Source organism: Ovis aries, chromosome 1 (genome assembly GCF_016772045.2).
Source record: "Ovis aries strain OAR_USU_Benz2616 breed Rambouillet chromosome 1, ARS-UI_Ramb_v3.0, whole genome shotgun sequence".
Classification (NCBI taxonomy): Eukaryota; Metazoa; Chordata; class Mammalia; order Artiodactyla; family Bovidae; genus Ovis; species Ovis aries.
The window spans coordinates 234486872-234514083 of NC_056054.1; positions in this window are offsets into that span (position 1 = coordinate 234486872).

Below are 27212 nucleotides of genomic sequence, written 5' to 3' on the forward strand. Positions count from 1 at the left end.
CAATTCTTTACTATTTTTAGCTTTTCCATGCTTTCAAGTATATGTTTTTAATTGTAGTCACCTTTTCTAATTCTCAATAGGAGGCTGATTCAAATTACCTCCCACAATGTTTCTGAAAGTGAAAGTCCTCAATTTTTATTTTATGATATTTTTGCATTTTTATTTATTTTATGAGATTTTCAACTCAGGAAGTATTTTCCTTTGGAGATGACAAATATTCAGCTTTTTAAAAATTTTGCTTTTATGTGTTTTATTTAATTTATATATCTATATCAATCTCTCTATATATGTATTATTTCTTCATTCTATTTCCAGTCAATATTTGCGTATGTAATTCTCTGTTTATTACTAAAATATACACCTGAGGGAAACTAAATTTATCATTCCATTAAAATCCCAAATAATACTGATTTTTCTTTAGTTAAATCTGAAATTACTTAAATAAAATGAGAATATGTATGGTCAACCAAGGAATTACTACCAGAATATAATTAAAACATGCTCTCTAATAGATAAGTTAGTTGCTTAAGCTAATGACTAGAAATTAATACACATTTTTTGCCCACAGTTTTTCAGTTTTATATTAGAATGTGATGTATTGCAACACTTCTATAGACTATGGAGACTGCTTTCAAAATTGATGAACCAAGATTAAAAATAAGGATCACCCAGAGTTTAGCTCAGGATCCTGTTTAAATGATATTTATCAAATTGAATATATTTTTGATTCTCCTCTGTTGCTGCCTTAAGCAAAATTAATGAGAGAAAAAAGTTTTTGGAAATAAGAAAGTGGGCAATCCCACTGCTGGGCATACACACCGAGGAAACCAGAATTGAAAGAGACATGTGTACCCCAATGTTCATTGCAACACTGTTTACAATAGCCAGGACATGGAAGCAACCTAGATGTCCATCAGCAGATGAATGGATAAGAAAGGTGTGGTACATATACACAATGGTATTACTCAGCCATTAAAAAGAATACATTTGAATCAGCTCTAATGAGGTGGATGAAACTGGAGCTGATTATACACAGTGAAGTAAGTCAGAAAGAAAAACACCAATACAGTATACTAACGCATATATATGGAATTTAGAAAGATGGTAACAATAACCCTGTATGCGAGACAGCAAAAGAGACACAGATGTAAAGAACAGTGTTTTGGACTCTGAGGGAGAGGGAGAGGGTGGGATGATTTGGGAGAATGGCATTGAAACATGTATAATAAATATCATAAAAGAAATGAATCGCCAGTCTAGGTTCGAGGCAGGATACTGGATGCTTGGGGCTGGTGCACTGGGATGACCCAGAGGGATGGTACTGGGAGGGAGGTGGGAGGGGGGATTCAGGATGGGGAACACATGTACACCCATGGCAGATTCATGTTGATGTACGGCAAAACCAATACAGTATGGTAAAGTAATTAGCCCCCAATTAAAATAAATAAATTTAAACTAAAAAAAAAAAAAAGAAAGTGGGTCAAATAGTTTTAGGCATTAGCTTTGTATACTTGTGGCTATCTCTGTAGGTATTTTTTGGAAATGAAATGAAAAGTACCATTATTTCGATAAAACTCCAACTTCAAACACATTAATCTTATTATATAAGGGTCGAGTTACAAAAAATCATTGTGGTTTAATACAGATGTATGATAGGTAGATAGATATCCTTCATCTAGAACTCTGTGTGTATGTCCACACCCTCATGTGCACACATGAGCCTGTATGTTTATGTGGTGCCATCTGATGAGGGGAGACGCCAAGGGGCCATGTGTGGACAGAGTATAGCTTAGGGTCCATGGAGAACTGGAGGCATAAAATATTTTGTTTCTATGTGACTGAATAAATCATAGTAATCAAAATAATTCATAACCAGAGGTACCACTGACATTTTCTGAAGTGATCGAATTTAACATTTGGGTAAATTTATCTCCACTTTCTTGACTTCTGATTTAGACATTGTGCAGAATAGTTTAAGTCAGACCTAGATTTTCATCCCAGCTCCACTGGCTCCTGCTGAATGATTCTAGGAAAGTTTTATTACCCTTTTGTGTCTCCTTTTCTCATTTGTAAAATGTCAATAATAATAGCACATATCACATGGAATGGTTGGCAAAACTGAATGAAATAATATACGTTAGATGCTAAGCAGAATGTCATTCATCAACGTAAACAATTACTGTAATTTAGTCTTAAATACCAAAAATGGAAGGGACCTTTACAATGCACTGGTCTAACCCCTGAGTTCTAAAGAGTAAAAATCTTAGTTACTGAGGTACTAAGTTCTATTTCAAACGTATTACACCATTCAGAGTAGAATTCAAACTTGGGGCAATTGGCTCCTAGAAGTGACTATATCTTCTATATGCAAAAGTTATTATATAAATGAATAAATAAGAAAGTTAACATTTTAAGTAATTTTACAGATAATAAATACAAATTATACAGATAATACATATAATAGTTTGGCCCCAGTAAATAACAAGGAGGGAACACAGCAGCACCCATCAACAGAAAATTGGATTAAAGATTTACTGAGCATGGCCCTACCCATCAGAAGAAGACCCAGTTTCCCCTCAGTTAGTCTCTTCTATCAGGAAGCTTCCATAAGCCTTTCACCCTTCTCCATTAGAAGGCAACAGACTGAAAACCACAATCACAGAAAACTAAACAATCTGATCACATGGACCACAGCCTTGTTTAACTCAATGAAACTATGAGCCATGCCCTATGACCACCCAAGACAGACGGGTCATGGTGGAGAGTTCTGACAAAACATGGTCCACTGGAGAAGGGAATGGCAAATCACTTCAGCATTTCTGCCATGAGAACCCCATGAACAGTATGAAAGGCAAAAAGATAGGACACTGAAAGATGAACTCCCTAGGTTGGTAGGTGCCCAACATGCTACTGGAGATCAATAGAGAAATAACTCCAGAAAGAATGAAGAGGTGGAGCCAAAGCAACAATACCACCCAGTTGTAGATATGATGGGTGATGGAAGTAAAGTCTGATGCTATAAATAGCAAGATTGTATAGGAACCTGGAATGTTAGGTCCATGAATCAAGGCAAATTAGAAGTGGTCAAACAGGAGACGGCAAGAGTAAACACCAACATTTTAGGAATCAGCCAACTAAAATGGACTGGAATGAGTGAATTTAACTCAGAAGACCATTATATCTACTACTGTGGGCAAGAATCCTTTAGAAGAAATGGAGTAGCCATCACAGTCAACAAAAGAGTTCGAAATGCAGCACTTGGATGCAATCTCAAAAACGACAGAATGATCTCTGTTCATTTCTAAGGCAAACCATTCAATATCACAGTAATCTAAGTCTATGACCCGACTACTAATGCTGAAGAAGCTTAAGGTGAATGGTTCTATGAAGACCTACAAGACCTTTTAGAACTAACACCCCAAAAGATGTCCTTTTCATTATAGGGGACTGGAACACAAAAGCAGGAAATCAAGAAACACCTGGAGTAACAGACAAATTTGGCCTTGGAGTACAAAACAAAGCTGGTCAAAGGCTAATAGAGTTTTGCCAAGAGAACACACTGGTCATAGCATCACCCTCTTCCAACAACACAATAGAAGACTCTACACATGGACATCACCAGATGGTCAACACTGAAATTAGATTGATTATATTCTTCGCAGCCAAAGATGGAGAAGCTCTATATAGTTGGCAAAAACAAGACTGGGAGCTGACTGTGGCTCAGATCATGAACTCCTTATTGCCAAATTCACACTTAATTTGAAGAAAGTAGGGAAAACCACTAGACAATTCAGGTATGACCTAAATCAAATCCCTTATGATTATACGGTGGAAATGACAAATAGATTCAAGGGATTAAATCTGATAGACAGAGTGCCTAAAGAACTATGGATGGAGGGAGTTTTGTGACATTGTACAGAAGGCAGGGATCAAGACCATCCCCAAGAAAAAGAAATGCACAAAGGCAAAATGTTTGTCTGAGGAGGCCTTACATATACCTGAGAAAAGAAGAGAAACAAAAGTCAAAGGAGAAAAGGAAAGACATACCAGTTGGAATGCAGAGTTCCAAAGAATAGCAAGGAGAGATAAGAAGGCTTTCCTCGGTGATGAATGAAAAGAAAATAGAGGAAAACAATAGAATGTGAAAGACTAGAGATCTCAAGAAAATTAGAGATACCAAGGGAACATTTCATGCAAAGATGGACACAACAAAGGACAGAAATGGTTTGGCCCTAACAGAAGCAGAAGAGATTAAGAAGAGGTGGCAAGAATACACAGAAGAAATATACAAAAAAGATCTTCATGATTCAGATAATCACGATGGTGTGATCACTCACCTAGAGTCAGACAACCTGTAATTCAAAGTCATGTGGGCCTTAATAAGCATCAATATGAACAAAGCTAGTGGAGGTGATGGAATTCCAGTTGAGCTATTTCAAATCCTGAAAGATGATGCTGTGAAAGTGCTGCATTCAATATGCTAGCAAATTTGGAAAACTCAGCAGTGGCCACAGGACTGGAAAAGGTCAGTTTTCATTCCAATCCCAAAGAAAGGCAATGCCAAAGAATGCTCAAACTACTGCACAATTGCACTCATCTCACATGCTAGAAAAGTAATGCTCAAAATTCTCCAAGCCAGGCTTCAACAGTACATGAACTGTGAACTTCCAGATGTTCAAGCTGGATTTAGAAAAGGCAGAGGAATCAGAGATCAAATTACCAACATCTGTTGGACCATAGAAAAAGCAAGAGAGTTCCAGAAAAACATCTACTTCTCCTTTTTGACTATGCCAAAGCCTTTGACTTTGTGGATGACAACAAACTGAAAAATTCTTCAAGAGATGGGAATACCAGACCACTTGACCTGCCGCCTGAGAAATCTTGTATGCAGGTCAAGAAGCAACAGTTAGAAGTGGACATGCAACAACAGACTGGTTCCAAATTGGGAAAGGAGTATGTCAAAATATATTGTCACCCTGCTTTTTTAACTTCTATGCAGAGTACATCATGAGAAACACTGGGCTGGAAGAAGCACAAGCTGGAATCAAGATTGCTGGGTGAAATATCAATAACTTCAGATATGTGCTTGACACCATCCTTATGGCAGAAAGCAAAGAAGAAACGAAGAGCCTCTTGATGAAAGTGAAAGAGGAGAGTGAAAAAGTTGGCTTAAAACTCAACATTCAGAAAACGAAGATCATGGCATCTGGTCCCATCACTTCATGGCAAATCGATGGGGAAACAATGGAAACAGTGACAGACTTTATTTTTCTGGGCTCCAAAATCACTGCAGATGGTGATTGCAGCTATGAAATTAAAAGACACTTACTCCTTGGAAGGAAAGTTATGACCAACCTAGACAGCATATCAAAAAGCAGAGACATTACTTTGCCAACAAAGGTCCATCCAATCAAAGCTATGGTTTTTCCAGTAGTCATGTATGGATGTGAGAGTTGGACTATAAAGAAAGCTGAGCACCAAAGAACTGATACTTTTGAACTGTGGTGTTGGAGAAGACTCTTGAGAGTCCCTTGGACAGCAAGGAGATCCAACCAGTCCATTCTAAAGGAAATCAGTCCTGAATATTCATTGGAAGCACTGATATTGAAGCTGAAACTCCAATACTTTGGCCACCTGATGCAAAGAACTGACTCATTTGAAAAGACCCTGATGCTGGGACAGATTGAAGGAGGAGGAGAAGGGGATGACAGAGGATGAGATGGTTGGATGGCATCACCGACTCAATGGACATGAGTTTGAGTTAACTCCAGGAGTTGGTGATGGACAGGGAGGCATGGCGTGCCACAGTCCATGGGGTCACAAAGAGTTGGACACAATTGAGTGACTGAACTGAACTGATAACTCAGTTGGTAAAGAATCTGCCTGCAATGCAGGAGACCCCAGTTTGATTCCTGGGTGGGGAAGATCTGATAGAGAAGGGGTAGGCTACCCACTCCAGTATTCCTGAGCTTCCCATGTTACTCAGCTGGTAAAGAATCCGCCAGCAATGAGGGAGACCTGGGTTTGATCCCTGGGTTGGAAAGATCCCCTGGAGAAGGAAGGCTACCCACTCCAGTATTCTGGCCCGGAGAATTCCATGGACTGTATAGTGCATAGTGTTGCAAAGAGTCAGACACAACTGAATAACTTCAGTTTCACTTTCAGATAATATTCAAAATAATTCCAGGTCTAATGATAATTACAGAATGTAGGGAATTAATTAGAATTAATTAGGGTTTTCTCGAATGGGTGAGATTCTAAAAGCATTTTAGACTGTCACAATTATGAACAGTTTAGACAGGGCTTTGGAACACATATGACAGGTACAGTGTCTGTGTTGGGGGGGGAGGAGCAGAAGGGAAGCTAATATATAATAATTTAAATGAATACTACAAATTGTATGATCATTCATGAAAAATGGCTGCATATATCTGAAAATGTCAAAAGTCATAATAGTATGCCCTTTATTTTACAAAAAATTTTTAAAAGAGAGCAAAAAGAAATAAGGACTAGGTAGCTAATTTAAATGATCACTAAATCAGACCTCCATTACAAGTGATATACCAGCATTTGCCATTTCAAGAGCTAGAATGTTATCTAGACTTATCGTTCCTGCCTTATGGCCTCAGCCATGTTGGTTTTCACTGGTGTCACGAGGATTTCATGTTAGACTTTTCTCCTTAACTGTCACTGAAGTTGAATCTAGAATGCAGCCTCTTCTAGGCAGCTGTGTAGTGGGTGGAAAGCCCTCTGCTTCTAGGGAAAGGAGGGAAGTGAGCATGGAAAGAACTACATTTCACAGACTACTTTTAGCATCTAATTTTAAATCCTTGGAGATGTTTACCTTTTGCTTTAATTCATTATCATAGAGATACAGAATTACTTTTCTATAGTTTAGGTTATTTTTAAAGTGCACAGTAAAACTGGGCGAATGCAGGTTCAGGAAGAGTGTCTGTGATGTTTCACCAGGGTGTTCAGTGTACAGGGAACAGTGCAATTATTGTTTATGGCAGAGACACCAGGAGAAAATGTGAAAGACTTGTGTGTCTGCCTTAGCAGTTTCCCTTCTCTGAAGTTTCCCTCCCAGGGATCCTCCAATCTCAGCTGCAGAATAATTATTCCATATCACTCTACCATATCAGATATGGTTTAAATTTTTTAATATAACATGAGTTGTGTTTTAGTGCTGGACATTGTGTGAAATGTTTTGATGGGCAATCTCAGAAGTAATATACAGAGAAGATAATTCTGATGAATTTTTTATATAAGTTTTGAAAGTTAACCTAGAGTGGTCTGTTTTGGTTCTAATAATACAGTCAAGACTGTTGAGTCCTTTTCCCTTCCAGTAGGAGATACATTTACTCCAGTGCCTCCATTCTATCTGTCTTTCAACTGACTTGTGAATTTATCCCCACACTTAATCATTCATTAGCCAACATCTCTTGAAGACCTACTACCAAACTGGTCCTTGACTGAGCTCTAAGGATACTTTGGGAGACAGCCATTAACCTCATACTTATACAGATGCAAAACCAACTAAGACATGTGCTACATGGGGCTAGAAAGAGAGTGTATTACGGAGACATTCAAACCCATGGAGACCTATTCAGGGAAGGCTTCTTTGAGGAAATGATGTTTGAGTGAGATCTGAGAGTTGACTAGAAATTAATCAAAGTTGGGTGGTCAAAGGGAAGGGAGAGAAGAGATGCAGAGTGACAAGAATGTTTTCTTTGGGGAAACCTCACCCTCTGTGTTGCCGAATGGGAAAACCACAGTGCGTTCTACCCATTCTACCCACAGATGATGACTATGTGCCCTGACACAGGAAAATATCCTGACTTGGCATCATCAGCTCACTCACGAATATCATTTCCTATGTGCATTGCAGTCTTTTCCTCGGGTTTCTTTCAGAAATGTTAGGACTGTCTTGAAAATTTAATATATTCTTGCTGTGCAATAATCTTGTCTCCTGTATCTGACCTCAACTTAAAATTCTTCTTTCTAACTACTGTTAATAAGAGAGTGCAATGGAGGTTTAACTAAGCTACACAATCTAAGATTACTGGTGGTAGGTAGGATATCATACCATTCAATGTATCTGCATTTCACAGGAGCTAGAATCAAACTCTCTTTAAACACTGAGTCATTTGCAATGGCACTCCACTCCAGTACTCTTGCCTGGAAAATCCCATGGACAGAGGAGCCTGGAAGGCTGCAGTTCATGGGGTCACCGAGGGTCAGACATGACTGAGCGACTTCACTTTCACTTTTCACTTTCATGCATCGGAGAAGGAAATGGCAACCCACTCCAGTGTTCTTGCCTGGAGAATCCCAGGGACAGGGGAGCCTAGTGGGCTGCCGTCTATGGGGTCACACAGAGTTGGACATGACTGAAGTGACTTAGCAGCAGCAGCATTTGCACCAGAGATGAACATATTGTGCCCAACAAAACCAACTACATAGAAACCTGAACACTGAAATTGTTCTCATTCTCTGAAAGAAACTTTTTCTTGGTCAAGCAGCTTTAAAAAGCATGACCTAGAATTTCTTTCCCTGCTGGGTTTTTTTTTCTTCCATTTATTTTGTACATTTCAACAATTTCTAAGCTGGCTATAGATCCTGAATTAACAATTGGGAACACTTTCATAAGTTTCAGTTAAGAGCTTATGAACCATTATGGAGCTCAGCAAGAAAGTGCATGACAGAGATGTACAATTACTTTTCCACTGGAGTTTCATTTTTCTCTTCCCTCTTTCTAGCTAAAGGTAAAAAGGCTCTTAAGGTCATCAAATGAAAGAATGTTCTGTCTCTCAAAAGAAGAGGTTCTCAGTAAACCAAAATGTTCCAGTGAAAGCACTTTCTGGTAAAAATGGTATGAAATTGTTGAAACCATGTTTCATATTTGGTTCAGGTCCCTCCCAGATAGTGTTCTTTTTTCATAAAGCTGGGGAGGCAAGCATGTTAACGCTAGAAAAGCGAGATTCTCTGCTGGAATTGCACTGAAAAACCTGCCAGGTAATGATGCTGTTTCCCTTTTATTTCTGTTTGAGCTGCAGTAAAGCTGGCACTTTCAAAACACAAAAGCCAAGTTCCTGCTGTGACTTCCCAAAGTGCTTCTCAAAATACCCGTGCAGCAGCTGACACATTAAAAAAATGTACATGAATGTCTGGCTGGCTTCCCAGAACCTTTCTGAAAGCACACAGCCCTATTTTCAGGTAGGTTTGGTTTATGATGCTCTGCAGTCTGGTTCCCAAGAATCCTGATATTCCCATGTAGCTTAAAGCTGTGCTGTAGCCTGACTCATGGTCCTGGATTCAGGAATGTCCATAGGAAAATCCTTCATCTATGTGGTCAGGATTGCTTCCCCATCCTCGAGTTAGTCAGGGAAGGTGGGTTGAGTCCTTGCGAGCCATCAAGAGTCCAGGATTCTATCATGGTTCTGCTAAGTTGGTGTTTAATGATGGTCTTTTATTAAATGCCAGTTTCCTCATCGTAAAGTGAACAGATGGACATACAGACGACAAAGGCAGAAGTGTAACACAGTGTCAAGCATGTGTGCTCAGCTGCTCAGCCACGTCCAGCTCTTTGTGACCCCCAGGGACTGTAGGCGGCCAGGTTCCTCTGTCCATGGGATATTCCCAGCAAGAATACTCGAGTGGGTCTCCCTTAAAGACCTGCCTGGTTGATGCCATGGCCATCTGGGCACCAGGAAGACTTTATTCAGGCCAAGTTTCTATCAGTTCCAATCACTTGAAGGAATCTTTCAATCAAAGGTTTAAGAATACATCACAACGCTTAGTTGAGAATGAATGAGAACTACGTGTATTACAATTCTATGCATTAACATATACACACGGGGTTTCTGACAACATGGTGTCTGGATTTCAGTTTCTCCTCTGTAAAGAGCTTGATGTAAAAGAAACTGCTGCTGCTGCTGCTAAGTCGCTTCAGTCGTGTCCGACTCCGTGCGACCCCATAGACGGCAGCCCACCAGGCTTCCCTGTCCCTGGGATTCTCCAGGCAAGAACACTGGAATGGGTTGCCATTTCCTTCTCCAGTAAAAGAAACTAGACTCTACCTTTTCCTGTTTTTCTCAAACTTAGGCCACTTTTGAGTTCCTAATGTGTTATTCAAAGCTATTCTGAAATGAGGTAGCACATTTGGAAATTTGCTTTCACTTTCTATAATTCTGACTATTAATTTTGAAAAAAATTGTCAGGCCAATATTATTAGTCAAAATTTTCCCCATATATGAAATTCTGACATGGGAATTTCTAAATAATAAATTCTGTAAAATACCACCTACCTACGTTGTTGATTAGTCTTCCAAAAACTTCATTTTCTGCTCAGTGCAGCTACTCTCTCTGCTAACAGCTAATATTTGCTGAACTGCTGGTCAGTTCAAACCTGGAGCACTTCACTTAATGATCACAACTCCATGAAGTAGGGATAATAATTATTCCACTTTACAGATATATAAACTGAGGCTCAGAGATGTTGACTAACTTGTCCAGGGTCTCACAGCTAGGATATGACTAACAAGTCTTATTCTAGGACCAAAAAGCTGAACTATTTTCTCGAATTAACCTGTGGCCTTTTAAGCTTTCTGTGTTTCTTCCTGGGTTCTACTCTTTTTACTTTTTGAGTGATGTTTTGATAAGCAACGAGTTAAAACTACTTTTTTTCTTATGTGTGTGAGAAGTATAATTTTCTGAACTGGAGAAGGAAATGGCAACCCACTCCAGTATTCTTGCCTGAAGAATCCCATGGACGGAGGAGCCTGTCAGGCTACAGTCCATTGGGTCGCAAAGAGTTGGATATGACTTACTGACTAAACAACAACAATAACTTTCTGATTAGAGGAACAACTGAAAATAAATTCCCCCATTGGTGATCCTGTGCAATGTCATAACTGTCTTCCCTTCCTGAAGCAACAGCTACTATTAACCTTTCAATACCAATTAACATGCAAGCATAAAAGTACTATATATGTATATTGCAGTAATTTTCAAATTGGAAGTACATCCCACCAGGGGCTTTCCATATATATGCCTCTTTTTGATTTACTAACCTTCAAACATCCTGTAGTTTCTGAAAAGCCCCTGAGTTAGAAATACCTTCTAGGTTGAGCCCTGTAACTAATGGGAGTGTGCATCCTGTGTGTTGGGGCAGAAGAAGGTGGAGCTCCCTAATATGTAGCAAATCTTCCCATCACCATCAGCATGAAATACAAACCTTCACACAGTCTAGAAGGAGAGTATGCTTATTCACCAGGGTCAAGGAACACAGTGCCACAGTTCTCAGCAATTTTTAAGAGCCTACAAAAATGCTTGGAACTAGAAAAACAACTAATGGCCCCAAAATATGAAAAGGAAACTGCAACATGAAAAAGAATACATTTAAGTGAGTGTCTAAACACAGTGAAGGTCTTAGCCTCTGTATTTCATATTTTCGCTACACATGAAAACAATTTATGAGTTAGATTTATTTCTTAGTATGTAAAATGACTGTCTAGAAATCACAGCTCACTGTAAATTAAATGACTTAATTACTGTCTGTGAAGGACTTCCTTGTAGCATATATGGTAAAATATTTGCCAGCAATGCAAGAGATCCGGGTTCAATCCCTGGGTTGGGAAGATCCTCTGGAGAAGGGAATGGCAACCCACTCCAGTATTCTTGCCCGGAGAACTCCATGGATAGGAGAGCATGGTGGCTACACTCCATGAGGTCACAAAGAGTCGGACACGACTGAGCAACTAACACGACGATGACTGTCTCTGAAACTATCTTGTTTATTTTTTCCCTTGTTTATTATCTATCATCTTCTACTAGAATACCAGCTCTACAGGAACAGGGACCTAGGCTTTCTTTTTAATTTTTGTATCTCCATTGTCTGGGCCAGGTCTAGGGTATTTATGATATACTCAGTAACAAATATTTATGATATTTGTTGATGAATGAAACACACACACACACAAAGACATATACACAAGATTAGTTACTATATGATACCCATTACCTGCTACTGCTGCTGCTAAGTCGCTTCAGTCGTGCCCGACTCTGCGCAACCCCGTAGACGGCAGCCCACCAGGCTCCTCTGTCCCTGGGATTCTCCAGGCAAGAACACTGGAGTGGGTTGCCATTTCCTCTTCCAATGCAGGAAAGGGAAAAGTGAAAGTGAAGTCGCTCAGTCGTGTCTGACTCTTAGCGACCCCATGGCCTGCAGCCCACCAGACTCTTCCATGCATAGGATTTTGCAGGCAAGAGTACTGGAGTGGGGTGCCATTGCCTTCTCCAACCCTATACCTAGGAGGTAGTATATTTCTACTTGGAGCAGGTATAAGTGAATTGGCTTGTCTGAGGGCAGGATAACCCTGGAAAGAATAGGAATACAATGGAAAAGAAAATAAAGTTGTCCCTGGAACCCGCAGCTGGGATGTTGTGTTAATCCCAGTTTCCCACGTGCACACAGTTAATCGTGTACTGCACCATCTAGAGTAATTCTGAAAATTTGGTGATGCCATGTGGATTAGTATGTAAATGGGTCCACTCCTGGCAGTGCATAAGCAGCAAGATTTCATCGCATAACAGGCAGAGTGAACTGTGAAGCACGTGCTACTTGGAACACTGGGTTGTTTTTGTTTGTTTGTTTGTTTTTTAACTGGGCAGTCTCTTTTACAGCAACAAGGCAGATCCTGGGAGGGTGGCTGAACTTCAGGGTACTGTCACAATGCACAGAAGTGCCTCGTCGTTTGGCTACCTAACCCTTTGCCCAGACAGCAACCTCTTGGCTTTCTCATGTCTCATGTTTTTTTCCTCAGCTGCTCTTTCTTCAGAGCTAACATCTCCTTCAAGCCCTTGTTCAGAACCAAATCTTTTATTCAAGTATGTCCACTGATTCAAGCCTCCAGATGGTCCAGCCTGTCCTTGCTTCACCCCTGCCTTCCTCATCCAGTCACAGTCCCAGAAGATTCACCTCTAGAATTATCTTCTGGAAACGGTATTACTAAGCAGAGACAGCCTTCACAGAAGACGGGAAGAAAACTATAATGAGTGTTGGTTTTTTTAGGAACTATTTCACATTTGCTTCTAAAAATACAGTATAAAAATTGATTTTGAGTATCCATAGGGCAAGTCAATTTACAATTGACTGAAGTTTTTAACAAAACTTAAGTCATTTGAGAATTTGACAGTATTTGGACGTAAGGTAAAATCTGAAATTGAGGTTTGGGGAAATTTAGTTTGAGTAATTATTAATTTAAATCTTTGGGGGGGCGGCAAGAATAGCAGAATTTAAGTAAAATATGGAAAGATGCTCATTAGTTCTAAGTTTATCTGAGCTTTTGATCCTAAGAAATTGTTTTGTTATTCACTATGTCAGACTTTGACAAGCTATCATCAGTTTTTTAATCAGAAAATAATATTTATCCTTATTCAAGAACTAAATTTCTTCCTAAAAAAGAAACTTAGACATGATTGAGATTGTTTCATATGAATATGTGCATATATATATATATATATAAGTTTAACAGAAAACAGTAATAGCAAGATTACTTCTGGGAAAAAATGCTTAAATGGTGTTTACAGCTTGGAGGAATATTTTATGTAAATTAAATCTACTTGCCTATGGCCAAAGAATAAAATTGGGCAGTAGAAAATTTCCCAGAGGATAGGGGTAGAAGATATTTTCTAATTATATTTTGAAACCTAATAAGTATATAGATGGATAACAACAAAACATGTCTTGGTAACCTCTTTAAAAATGACTCTAACTTTTGGTAGGTGTGATTTAGGGCTTGTTGGGATTTGGGAATTTTAGCTTGTTAAATGGTTTGAATAATGATTTGGCTATAATGCTTCATTCCCCATCGCTCTGTACTAAAATGTGCATTTTTATTGTTCAAACTGTGTTTTAGTCTATCAGCTCTTAAAGTGACAAATATCAATTCTAACTTGAGGGACAACCAAAATCTGATGCTCTTTAGGGGAATATCATATATGAAAAGAAAGCAAAAATAAAGTTTTAAAACTTTCCGGACTTTTTGCAAAGATATTTGAATGAGCTGAGACAAAAGAGCTGATTTTAACCTTGGGCCGGTCTGCAGTGTATGGAAACCTTGGGAAGGCTCTTAACCTCTCTGGACTTCATCTGCAAAATGGGATGCTCCTATTTTAACCCACCTCATAGTAAAAATAAAAACTAAGCACTATACATGGTGAAGGAAACCAGAATACGTTACCCAAATTATGCTGCTTTGGTGTACTGATTATCTTGATATAAAGGCACTTAAAAACCAGCAGGGGTAAGAAAGATACTCTGACTTTCCTTTTTCTTCCTGAAAGCAGGAGAAAAAACTATCATATGAAATGTACCCTTCCTGTACCGGGAGGAAAGAAGACATTCTTATCACCAGAGATGGGAATTTGGGACTGAAAAATCCATATAAGCAAATCTTGTTAAATTCACCCTTTTCTCCCTAGTTACTTCTTATCACTTGCTGTTGTTGTTTCGTTACTAAGTCATGTGCGACTCTTGTGACCCCATGGACTGTAGCCTACCAGGTTCCTCTGTCTGTGGGATTTCCTAGGTAAGGGTACTGGAGTGAGTTGCCATTTCCTTTTCCAGGGGATCTTCCCGACCCAGGGACTGAACCCATGTCTCCTGCATTGGAGGTGAATTCTTTACTGCTGAGCCACCTGGGAAGCCCTCATCATTGCTACTCCTATCCCAAATCCCTCTATTTTGCAAATTCTTCACAAATTTATCATTTCTTTGTCTAAGGTATAGACAAGCTTCCTGCTCTGGTTACTTCTTTTTGCTTTATTCTCTTGTGAAGTTTCCCATGTATACGTAAAAATTTAATAAAATGTGTATGCTTTTCTCCTGTTAATCTGTTTTCTGTCAGTTTATTCCTTAGGCTCAGCTGGAGACTCTAAGAGATGGTGGAGAATTTTTTCCTGCTAAGAACATGCCTTGAAAAATATACATGCTATAAAGCCAAATTAAATTATGAAGTTGAACCACATGGAACTGCCATTTTTCCAGGTGACAATTCTAAAATAAAGCTTATTATATTTTTGCTAAACCATATATCTGTTAATACCTAACAGTATGGGACAGTGGTATTGGGCAAAATATCAAATTTAGGAACCTGGTAAAATGCCTTTAGTAACTTTCAACAATTCTATCAACAAAACATGATCAAGCACCTTTTTTGTGCTCTGTTCTCTGCTGGGTACTAAAGATATAAAATGATAAGAGAGAAAGTTTCTGCCCTGAAGGAATCTGAACAAGTGCTAGTAATAAAATATATATAAATTTCTTCTTTTAGTCAAGTTGAATGTACCTTTCTGAAAAATCTGAAATTTAATATGAAGCAGTGAATTTGGGCAGTTAAAGGGGCATCTTCGCAACACAGAGCCTTAACAGCTGAGACTAGGATAACAAAACCCGGACTCTGCTCTCTATATTGTTGGCCTTGGAGACTCCCAGCACTCTTTCTGGTTCTTTCTGCAGTCCCTGGAAATAAACCCTATGTTCAAGTGTAGAACTAACCCAGGAGAAGGCAATGGCACCCCACTCCAGTGCTCTTGCCTGGAAAATCCCATGGACAGAGGAGCCTGGTAGGCTGCAGTCCACGAGGTCACGCAGAGTTGGACACGACTGAAGTAACTTAGCAGCAGGAATGACCTTAAGTTGCTTCCAGCAGTTTATGTAACTGCCAACTCAAAAACAGTCAATTTAATTACTCCCCTGGGTTTTTCCTGTCTTCACCTTCCATGACATGGATTAGAAAAGGCAAATATTGGGTTGGTCAAGAGGTTCGTTTGCATTTTTCCAGACAATGTTACAGAAAAACTTAAATGAATCTTTTGAATCTGATACTTTTCATAAGTTTTCAGTGGTGGGGGAAATTTGATATGGAATTTGGTATCACTAAAATGACTAACTGGAGAAATTTTGCGGTAAGTTGTATCAAAAAATCAAACAGCTGAATGTTCCTTTTCATATCCATCGGTGCTCATCAGTGAAGACTGATTAGGGTCCTAGGTGTCATCCAATGATGCAATTCTTATGTAGTTTTAAAAAGCTCTTAAGCATTTGCAAAAAGACTCATATGTAATCACTTTATTTTATATCCAGAAATATATGTTAAGTGTCAGAAACAAGTTGCTCTGATAAAGGGGGAGGTGTCTCTTTTTATTTGCTATTTGTAGGAAGAGGCAGAGGTTATTATAGCATTTTTTTCTGAATTCACCACAACGTGGCACTCTAGTAATTTCTGTATCTCAGGATGTTTCTAGTTGATGGAGATGACTTTAAAATATTGGACTTTTAGCAAGAAATCTTTGCCTGAAAATGTGAGTCATTCTCAAAGATCTCCACTTACAAAGTCATGGAAGGTCCAACTGTCTAAGTATCCAGGCTCCATTTCCAAGGGTGTTTCCCTGTTTTTGCTCTTGTGTTTACTTAGAACACAAGAGCGAAAACAGAACATAGCTGCTTGATTCCTTAGCAATATATTTTCTGTTTCTCTCCTAAAAGCAGTCAAGAATAAGAAAAATAAAAATCTTCCTGCAATGACCATAAAAACAAATCTCAACATAAGTATGTGAAACAGAGGTGTGTTATGGAGCAACTCTTTTGTTCATGGAAGATACTAAAGTACACAGAGAGAATGGAATTTATTTCAAAGACAAGAAAATACATCAGTTTTACTCCAGCAATTTTAATGAATTATCACTAGACAGCATGTTTTCCTGATGTCTGTAGGCTCAAATAGTGGCCTCTTCATGACTTGTAGGACTGAGATCATTCATCACACTTTTCAGGGAGAGAGAATAATTCCAAGAGGCTGGGAAGCACCCAAGGCAGTATACGAAAGCTCAGCTTATTGGCACTTTGACTAACCTAACATGAAAGCAAGTTACGAACATATTAAACACTGATTCTGAGGACAGACTTAAACCTAAAATGAAGACTCACCAACAGTAGTAAGTACATGCCTCTTTCCTGACCATGTTACCTTCATTGCAAAGGAATTTCTAATTCTCCCTTCTTCCTTTCTACCTCATATTTACATTTATATAAAAATGCAAGGAGATCCAACCAGTCCATTCTGAAGGAGATCAGCCCTGGGATTTCTTCGGAAGGAATGATGCTAAAGCTGAAACTCCAGTACTTTGGCCACCTCATGCAAAGAGTTGACTCATTGGAAAAGACTTTGATGCTGGGAGGGATTGGGGGCAGGAGGAGAAGGGGACGACAGAGGATGAGATGGCCGGATGGCATCACTGATTCGATGGACGTGAGTCTGAGTGAACTCTGGGAGTTGATGATGGACAGGGAGGCCTGGTATGCTGCGATTCATGGGGTCTCAAAGAGTCGGACACGACTGAGCGACTGAACTGAACTGAAAAATGAAGTAGTAAGGAGTGAGAAACCTGAGGAAGAAATTGAGAGAGCAAAGTTCAGAAATAAGGTTTATTTAAAAAAAAAAAAAAAACAAGTTTTTAATCAGCTTCTAGAATTTCAGCTTCATGTTCAATTCACTTCAGTTCAGTTCAGTCGCTCAGTCGTGTCTGACTCTTTGGGACCCCATGAATCACAGCATGCCAGGCCTCCCTGTCCATCACCAACTCCTGAAGTCACTGTTTCCATTGTTTCCCCATCTATTTGCAATGAAGTGATGGGACTGGATGCCATGACCTTAATTTTTTGAATGTTGAGTTTTAAACCAACTTTTTAACTCTCCTCTTTCACTTTCATCAAGAGGCGCTTTAGTTCTTCTTTACTTTCTGCCATAAACGTGGTGTTATGTGCATACCTGAGGTTACTGATATTTCTCCCAGCAATCTTGATTCCAGCTTGTGCTTCCTCCAGTCCAGCATTTCTCATGATGTACTCTGCATAGAAGTTAAATAAACAAGGTGACAGTACAGCATTGATGTACTCCTTTCCCGATTTGGAACCAGTCTCTTGTTGCATGTCCAGTTCTAACTGTTGCTTCTTGACCTGCATACAGATTTCTCAGGAGGCAGGTCAGGTGGTCTGGTATTCCCATCTCTTGAAGAATTTCACACAGTTTGTTGTGATCCACACAGTCAAAGGCTTTGGTGTAGTCAAAAAGCAGAGAAAGATTGTTTTTTGAACTCTTGCTTTTTTGATAATCCAATGGATATTGATAATTTGATCTCTGGTTCCTCTGCCCTTTCTAAATCTAGCTTGAACATCTTGAAGTTCACTGTTCACGTACTGTTGAAGCCTGGCTTGGAGAATTTTGATTATTACTTTATTAGCATGTGAGATGAGTGCAATTGTGCAGTAGTTTGAGCATTCTTTGGCATTGCCTTTCTTTTGGATTGGAATGAAAACCGACCTTTTCTAGTCCTGTGGCCACTGCTGAGTTTTCCAAATTTGTTGGCATACTGAGTCCAGCACTTTCACAGCATCATCGTTTAGGATTTGAAATAGCTCAACTGGAATTCCATTACCTCCACTAGCTTTGTAGTGATGCTTTCTAAGGCCCACTTGACTTCACATTTCAGGATGTCTGGCTCTAGGTGAGTGATCACACCATCGTGATTATCTGGGTCATGAAGATCTTTTTGTACAGTTCTTCTGTGTATTCTTGCCACCTCTTCTTAATATCTTCTGCTTCTGTTAGGTCCATACCATTTCTGTCCTTTATTGAGCCCATCTTTACATAAAATGTTCCCTTGTTATCTCTAATTTTCGTGAAGAGATCTCTAGTCTTTCCCATTCTGTTGTTTTCCTCTATTTCTTTGCATTCACCACTGAGGAAGGCTTTCTTATCTCTCAGTGCTATTCTTTGGAACTCTGCATTCCAATGGGAATATCTTTCCTCTTCTCCTTTGCCTTTAGCTTTTCTTTTTTCCTTAGCTATTTGTAAGGCCTCCTCAGACAACCATTTTGCCTTTGTGCATTTCTTTTTCTTGGGTATGGTCTTGATCATTGCCTCCTGTACAATGACACGAACCTCTGTCCATAGCTCTTCAGGTACTCTGTCTATCATATCTAATCCCTTGAATCTATTTGTCACTTCCACTGTATAATTGTAAGGGATTTGATTTAGGTCATACCTGAATGGTCTAGTGGTTGTCTCTACTTTCTTCAATTTAAGTCTGAATTTGGCAATAAGGAGTTCATGATCTGAGCCACAGTCAGCTCCCGGTCTTTTTTTTTTTTTTTTTTTGCTGACCGCATAGAGCTTCTCCATCGTTGGCCACAAAAAATACACTCAATCTGATTTCAGTGTTGACCATCTGGTGATGTACAAGTGTAGAGTCTTCTCTTGTGTTGTTGGAAGAGGGTGATGCTATGACCAGTGTGCTCTCTTGGCAAATCTCTATTAGCCTTTGACTAGCTTTGTTTGTTTTGTACTCCAAGGCCAAATTTGCCTGTTACTCCAGGTGTTTCTTGACTTCCTACTTTTGCATTCCAGTCCACTATAATGAAAAGGACATCTTTTGGGGTGTTAGTTCTAGAAGGTCTTGTAGGTCTTCATAGGACCATTCAGCTTCAGCTCCTTCAGCATTACTGGTTGGGGCAGAGACCTGGATTACTGTGATATTGAATGGTTTGCCTTGGAAATGAACAGAGATCATTCTGTCGTTTTGAGATTGCATCCAAGTACTGCATTTTGAACTCTTTTGTTGACTATGATGGCTACTCCATTTCTTCTAAGGGATTCTTGCCCACAATAGTAGGTATAATGGTTTTCTGAGTTAAATTCACCCATTCCAGTCCATTTTAGTTGGCTGATTCCTAGAATGTTGATGGTCACTCTTGCCGTCTCCTGTTTGACTACTTCCAATTTGTCTTGATTTGTGGACCTAACATTCCTTGTTCCTATGAAATTTGCTCTTTACAGCATCAACTTTACTTCCATGACCAGTCACATCCACAACTGAATGTTGTTTTTGCTTTGGCTCCATCTGTTCATTCTTTCTGGAGTTATTTCTCCACTGGTCTTCAGCAGTATATAAGGCACCTACCGACCTGGGGAGTTCATCTTTCAGTGTCCTATTTTTTGCCTTTTCATACTGTTCAGCACACTTTGTCAGCTGTTATTAGTCAAAACTATGGGCCAGCCCTTTTGTGTCCTTTGTAATAAAATAAATGTGAGGGACACAGATTGTGGTAGACTTTTAAAAACCACAATTCTTTATGGTGTGGTGGCTGAAACAGCTTACATTTTTATACACTAAAACTTGTTGGCTGAGAGTCTATAGTAGCTCTCAGAGCTGCAAAGATTGCTTACCATTCTTTTGTAATAAACTGCTTATGTGTGTGTTACAATGTGTATAATATTAATATAAATAGCATATTAATATATGTAGCTTTAAGATATATTAATATATACAGCAATTATATACACATTCACACACATAAATATATGTGGACATATATATATGTACACATTCACACACATATAACTTTTACGTAAATTATTTCAGAGACAAATAGCATTATAACATTAGTAGAACAGCATAAGCAGGTGTCATCTTCCATCTTTCCCACTCTGATGACTACTTACCCTTTGCCTTCCAAAATGTTCAGATTCTCTTTATACATAAATAAATTTTCATCTACCTTGATTCTTACAATTTTCTCCTTTTAAAATTCAAATATCTCAATAGGATTTGTTTTCAGTTTCTATACCTCTTGCTCCTCAACTCTTTTTCACCTCATCACTGATGAACTTTAACCATCTTCACTGAAGAACCAACAGCTCCTAATCCCAAAATCCTTTGCCAGATCATGTGCTGATCTTCTTTACCTTCCAGGAGGATTTGCCCCTTTATCCTTCCCCTCCTGCATGAAATCTCTCTTCTCTCACTTTCGGTTACATTTTTTATCCTAGTTTCCCTCTTTCCCCACATCTTTAAGTGATGTTTTCTCTCTTATATTTTCTCTGAAATGTAAGTGTTCCTCCGAATCCTCTCTCTCATCTTTTATATCCACTGCTCCCTGTCCCCCTCCCTATCTTTTGTATGGTTAGCGCATTTGACTCTGTTGTCTTCAATGATCACCTCTGTGCATACATCAGTGTCAGTTCTGATCGCTCCTAGTATCTCCATTTCCAGCTGCCTGGTGTATTTCTCCACTCAAAATGCCATGCAAGTATCCCTGTCCTATGTCTGAAACAAATCTTTTGACCCTGCAAATAAGTTTTTTATTTTGACTTCCTTATTTGGGAGCATGCTATTTTCAGAAATTCTAACTTATTCTATCTCCTCTCTCTTTGTTTTCCCATGTTTAACCAATTATCAAAGTCCTATGGATTTCTCTTCTTCAGTATCACTTATAGTCATTTCCTTCTTTGTATCCACTTTGCATCCAGTTCATTTCCACTGAATTGTCACGTTCACCCTCACTGATTTTACTTCACTAAATGGATAGATTTCTTAATGGATCTTGCCTCTTCTGACAGTTCAGCCAATGTAACTGCATTAAAACACAGATGTTTTAATACCTTTACCTTGCTTAAAATTCCTATGTTTCAGTTAATCTACTCTTACTTAAATAATAGAAACCTAACATAATTGCTTAAAATAATAATGTTTATCTTAAATAATCAAAAATCAGAGGAGATATAGTTCCAAGGCTGATCAGTTGATTGTTTTGTGATGGATCTGGGAACCTACTTATTTTTCATCTTTCACTTCACTGTCCTCAAGTTGGATCCTCCAATGGTCGCAAAACAGATGGCTGTCTCAGTCCAGCTATGTTTTCTAGATATAACAACATCTGAACATTTCATTGTGCTTCTTTATGTTTTTTAAAGTGGGATGAAACCTTTCCAAGCTTTATCCCTGGTATAATGTTTCTCACATTTTGCTGTCAGAATGTCATAAAATGTGATTTCCTAAATATTTAATTGGCTTCCCAGGTGGCTCAGTGGTAAAGAATCCACCTGTAATGCAGGAGATATCGGTTCAATGCCTGGGTTGGGAAGATCTCCTGGGGAAGGAAATAGCAACTCACTCCAGTATCCTTGCCTGGGAAATCTGTCAGAGGAGCCTGGTGGGCTATAGTCCATGGAGTCTCAAGAGTTGGGCATGACTTAGCAACTAAAATAACAAAAAATACTTAACTGGCAAAGGCAATGAGATTACAATGATGGGTTTTAAATAATCAGGAATTATCCCCAGATTTTTGTGAGCTTCATCCTTGTACAAACTTAGAGTCTTTATTAACAAGGAAGAAGAGTGTACTGGTTCTTGGATAGGAAACGAAGAAGGTTGGACTGCCACCTTCGTATGATTCCTTTTCTTTCTCTCCTCCTTACCCTTCTCTTTTCCTCATCATCTCTATTGTTTTTCTCTTTCTTTCTCATTTTAATTTTCTTTTTCTTTAATCTGTTCTTAATAATGCATCACTGGTGACATTCAGTGAGGAAGTTTCTGATTTACGAAAAGAGTGTCAGAGAGGGCGATTTCTTTGCCTATGGTTCTATAATGTTTGTCATATCCAATAGATTAGCCAATACAATATTATCATTGTCATCCTTAAACTGCAAAACTTTATACACTGTAAGGGAAAGAAAGAGGAGTGCGACAAGGCTCTTTCAAAGAGTTTAAGACTGAAGTGGGCTTATGCTATATGAAAAGTGTGAACTGAGAGTACATTTAAGTATCTATCAATAGTGGGAAAATACTGAAACACAGGAAATTCAAATGGACTACAGCATCGCCTCCCATTTGTAAATGTACTTTCCTCCCCTTTCACTTTAACAACTGAGGGAAATATACTGAATTTAGAAACAAACAAACAAAAGGCACTGGCTTTGGCTGAACTACGTTCGAGTCTTGGCTCTGTTACTCAATGTGTGGCCTTTGGTACATTTACTAACCATTCAGGTCTTTATTTTCCTCACACGTAAACTGATCATAATGATACTGGCAGTGAATGTGACGGCAAATTTTCATCAGTGGGACAATAAATGGCGCATGCATGCTAAGTTGCTTCAGTCATGTCCGACTCTTTGTGACCCTATGGACTGTAGCCCACCAGGTTCCTCTGTGCATGAGATTCTCCAGGCCAGAATACTGGAGTGGGCCACCATACCTTCATCCAGAGGATCTTCCCAATCCAGAGCTCAAATCCACGTCTGTTATGTCTCTTGCATTGGTAGGCAGGTTCTTTACCACTAGTGCTACCTGGGAAACCTCTTAGGAATTAAAAAAAGAAACAGAAAATTTAAAGAGTATTCCACAGAAAAGGGGATATTAAGAGTTTTGAGGGGAAGAAGGGAGTTCAGCCATATGGCAAGATCATGGACCTTGGGGAGAAAATGGGAAAGTGAGTGATTTCTCACTTCCCTCACAGGGAAGGGAGTCTGCTTTGAGATGAAGGAAATTGAATATTCATTGTTGAGTGGTCTGTGCTTCTATAATTTAAATACCATTTACTGCTCCAAATCTGAAGTACAGTCTTCTTTTGTACTTGTTTAGGAGGACTCCAAGGAGCCCCACGTGTGAGCGACTATGAAACAGAACCTACAGGTGAGGATAGAAAGAGAAGAATGAGACTGAAGTTTTAGAAGGAACCAGAAGTTGAAACCAAGGAATGGCACTGAAGCTCCAGGCTAGAACTTTCCAGAAGAGAAAACAGTCCTGGAGCAAGACTAGCCTTTTGGTAAAGTATAAAATACACAGCTTTATGAAATTTTATTTCTCAAAGGATAGAACAACTGCAGCTGCCATCAGGACTTTACGCAGGAGTACACAATTAATTGGAAAAAATGAGACCAGTTTAGGGCTTGCTTACAATAAAACATTCTAAAAATATATTTTCCTCCTCTTTTACTTTAACAACTGAGGGGAATATCCTAAAATTGAAAACAAGCAAACAAAAGACATCAGCTTTGATGTTAGGTTGAACTGCCTTCAAGTCTTAGCTCGGTGTCTCAGTGTATGGCCTTAGGTATGTTTCCTAACCATCCAGGTCTTTATTTTTCTCACGAGTAAACTGATCATAATATCTGCTTCACAAGGTTATGCAGGGCGTAGCATCTGGCAGATAGTAAGTGCTTAATTAATCGTGACTGTTGTCACTGCTTTTTCTGCTAATGAAAGAGAACAGTTATCATGCACTAGGTATGCTGGGCATGACTCCTGGCACTTCACTTGATTTATCTTATTAGTACTTACAATGACCTCATAAGGTAAGTGAAAACATCTCTATTTTACAGACGAGGAAATAGAGACAGATTGGTTGGCAACCTTCCCAAGGTCATATAGAGTCCAAGACAGGATCTGAAACCACGTGGAGCCCATTCTCCCTAATCAGGAAGCTGTGGAAGAGAAAGAGGTGTAGGGATCCTCAGTAGACTTCCGTGATGAGGTGGGCTTTACCTTGATGTGGAAAGATCTGGAAGCTTTTCTGAGTCATGCTTCATTTTCAAACAAACATGGGGATGCAGAAATACCCATGGCATGTCCAGATGAGAGGGAAGCAGTAGGAATGCAGGAAGCTGAGGTGGGAGGGAAGGAGGAAAATCTGTGGAACTTCAGGCAAGAGATTTTAAGTTCAGTGCGGGCAAGGGTAAAGAGAGATATATTGTCTTGAACTTCTAGAGTATCGCTGGTGGCTCAGATTGTAGAGTCTGCCTGCAGTGTAGGGGACCTGGGTTTAATCCCTGGGTTGGGAAGATTCCCTGGAGAAGGAAATGGCAACCCACTCCAGTATTCTTGCCTGGAGAATCCCATGGACAGAGGAGCCTAGCGGGCTACAGTTGCAAAAAATCAGACACAACTGAATGACAAAGCATACCCACAAATACTGTCTTGAACTTCTAGAGTATCAACAGGTTGTGAGCTGTGTGAACCAACTGATTGATTAAAGTTAAAATTAGTTAAAATTAAAGTTAAAAAGTTAAAATTAGTACATCTCAGATTCCACGAGGCCAAACCTTAGTGGCTGGATGATTCACTCATATGTTGTGCAAACTCAGCTTCTTTTCCTGAGAACTTATATCAGACAGGTTACACAACTGGCTGAAAGCAATCTAAACACAGGTCAGCTGATGCAAATTTATCCTACCTATGCCTTAACAGGAAATGGCAGCCCACTCCAGTATTCTTGCCTGGAAAATCCCATGGACTGCGGAGCCTGGTAGGTTACTGTCCATGGGGTCGCAAAGAGTAGGACAAGACTGAGCGACTTCACTTTCACTTTCATGCCTGAACAAGATCAGGTGAGTTTCTGGAGTGAAGGGCAGGAAACAGAGAAAGGAAGGGGTAGGAAGGAGAAAGGAGTTGGTTCAGCATATCAAAAGGTCCCACAAACAAGCCATACACATTTCAGTGCTCCTAGTTTTGTCCATGTGCCCCTGAGCATGATTCTCTCTGCTGTGGCTCCTCTGCTCTTCTGGACTGCACTGGTGCATCAGATCAAGTTGATAACACCTTTCTCTATTTATTTTTTAGCTATATTATAGATAGCATTAAGCTATACATTACCTCCTACTATTGTGCTTGAAGACTTATGAGTTATGCATTTGAGCTGAATTATAGGGACCATGTTTGAGGCATTATCCCCATTTCCAGAGGAGATTATGAGACATACCAAGGCTAGTTCTTTGACTTCATGCCCTATCAACGATCAGAGCTGAATGGTATTGAAGTGGAACACTGCGCTTCTACATTGTTTTGTAGTTATATCTTGATCTGACTGTATCCCATTTGTGCAGCCATAAGGAAGGGGCCTAATAAACCCTTACTGAATGAGAGAATATAATTATATTAAGATGTAGCTACATGAAAAATGACTGTAAAGTGTAACAAAATGAAATGTTTGGTAATACAAATGGCTTGACCCATCAGCTGTCTAGGTAAATTGGTATCATTCCCCTGTTAGGATTATTTTCTTTGAGTTCTCTTCATCTCTTGATTTCTATTACATGCTTGACATTTCTTTCCACCAAATCTACGCCTTAGCTTCTGCTGCATCATTGCACCAGCAAATGTTTGTAAACTTGGTATTGTCAACATTATAAAATGCAGCAGTAATATATCATGGGGATGAAAGCTGACTTTTCAGAATATGTTCTATTTGTAAATCAGATTAATTATTTAGAAAACCATAAAAATAGCTACCAGAACCATTAAAGCATGGCTTTCCTTCCACTTCAGTCAGTTCAGTTCAGTCGCTCAGTTGTGTCTGACTCTTTGCGACCCTGTGAACTGCAGCACACCAGGCCTTCCTGTCCATCACCAACTCCCAGAGTCCACCCAAACCCATGTCCATTGAGTTGGTGATGCCATCCAACCATCTCATCCTCCATCATCCCCTTCTCCTCCTTTCCTCAATCTTTCCCAGCATCAGGATCTTTTCAAATGAGTCAGCTCTTCGCATCAGGTGGCCAAAGTATTGGAGTTTCAGCCTCAACATCAGTCCTTCCAATGAACACCCAGGACTGATCTCCTTTAGAATGGACTGGTTGGTTCTCCTTGCAGTCCAAGGGACTCTCAAGAGTCTTCTCCAACACCACAGTTCAAAAGCATTAATTCTTCTGCACTCAGCTTTCTTCATAGTCCAACTCTCACATCCATACATGACCACTGGAAAAAACCATAGCCTTGACTGCTGCTGCTGCTGCTGCTGCTGCTAAGTCGCTTCAGTCGTGTTTGATTCTGTGCGACCCCATAGATGGCAGCCCACTAGGCTGCCCCGTCCCTGGGATTCTCCAGGCAAGAACACTGGAGTGAGTTGCCATTTCCTTCTACAATGCATGAAAGTGAAAAGTGAAAGTCAAGTCGATCAGTCGTGTCCGACTCTTCGCGGCCTCATGGACAGCAGCCTACCAAGCTCCTCCACCCATGGGATTTTCCAGGCAAGAGTACTGGAGTGGGGTGCCATTGCCTTCTCCAATAGCCTTGACTAGATGGACCTTTTTGGCAAAGTAATGTCTCTGCTTTTTAATATGCTGTCTAGGTTGGTCATAACTTTCCTTCCAAGGAGTAAGTGTCTTAAAATTTCATGGCAGAAATCACCATCTACAGTGATTTTGGAGTCCAGAAAAATAAAGTCAGCCACTGTTTCCCCATCTATTTCCCATGAAGTGATGGGACTGAATGCCATGATCTTCGTTTTCTGAATGTTGAGCTTTAAGCCAACTTTTTCACTCTCCTCTTTCACTTTCATCAAGAGGCTTTTTAGTTCCTCTTCACTTTCTGCC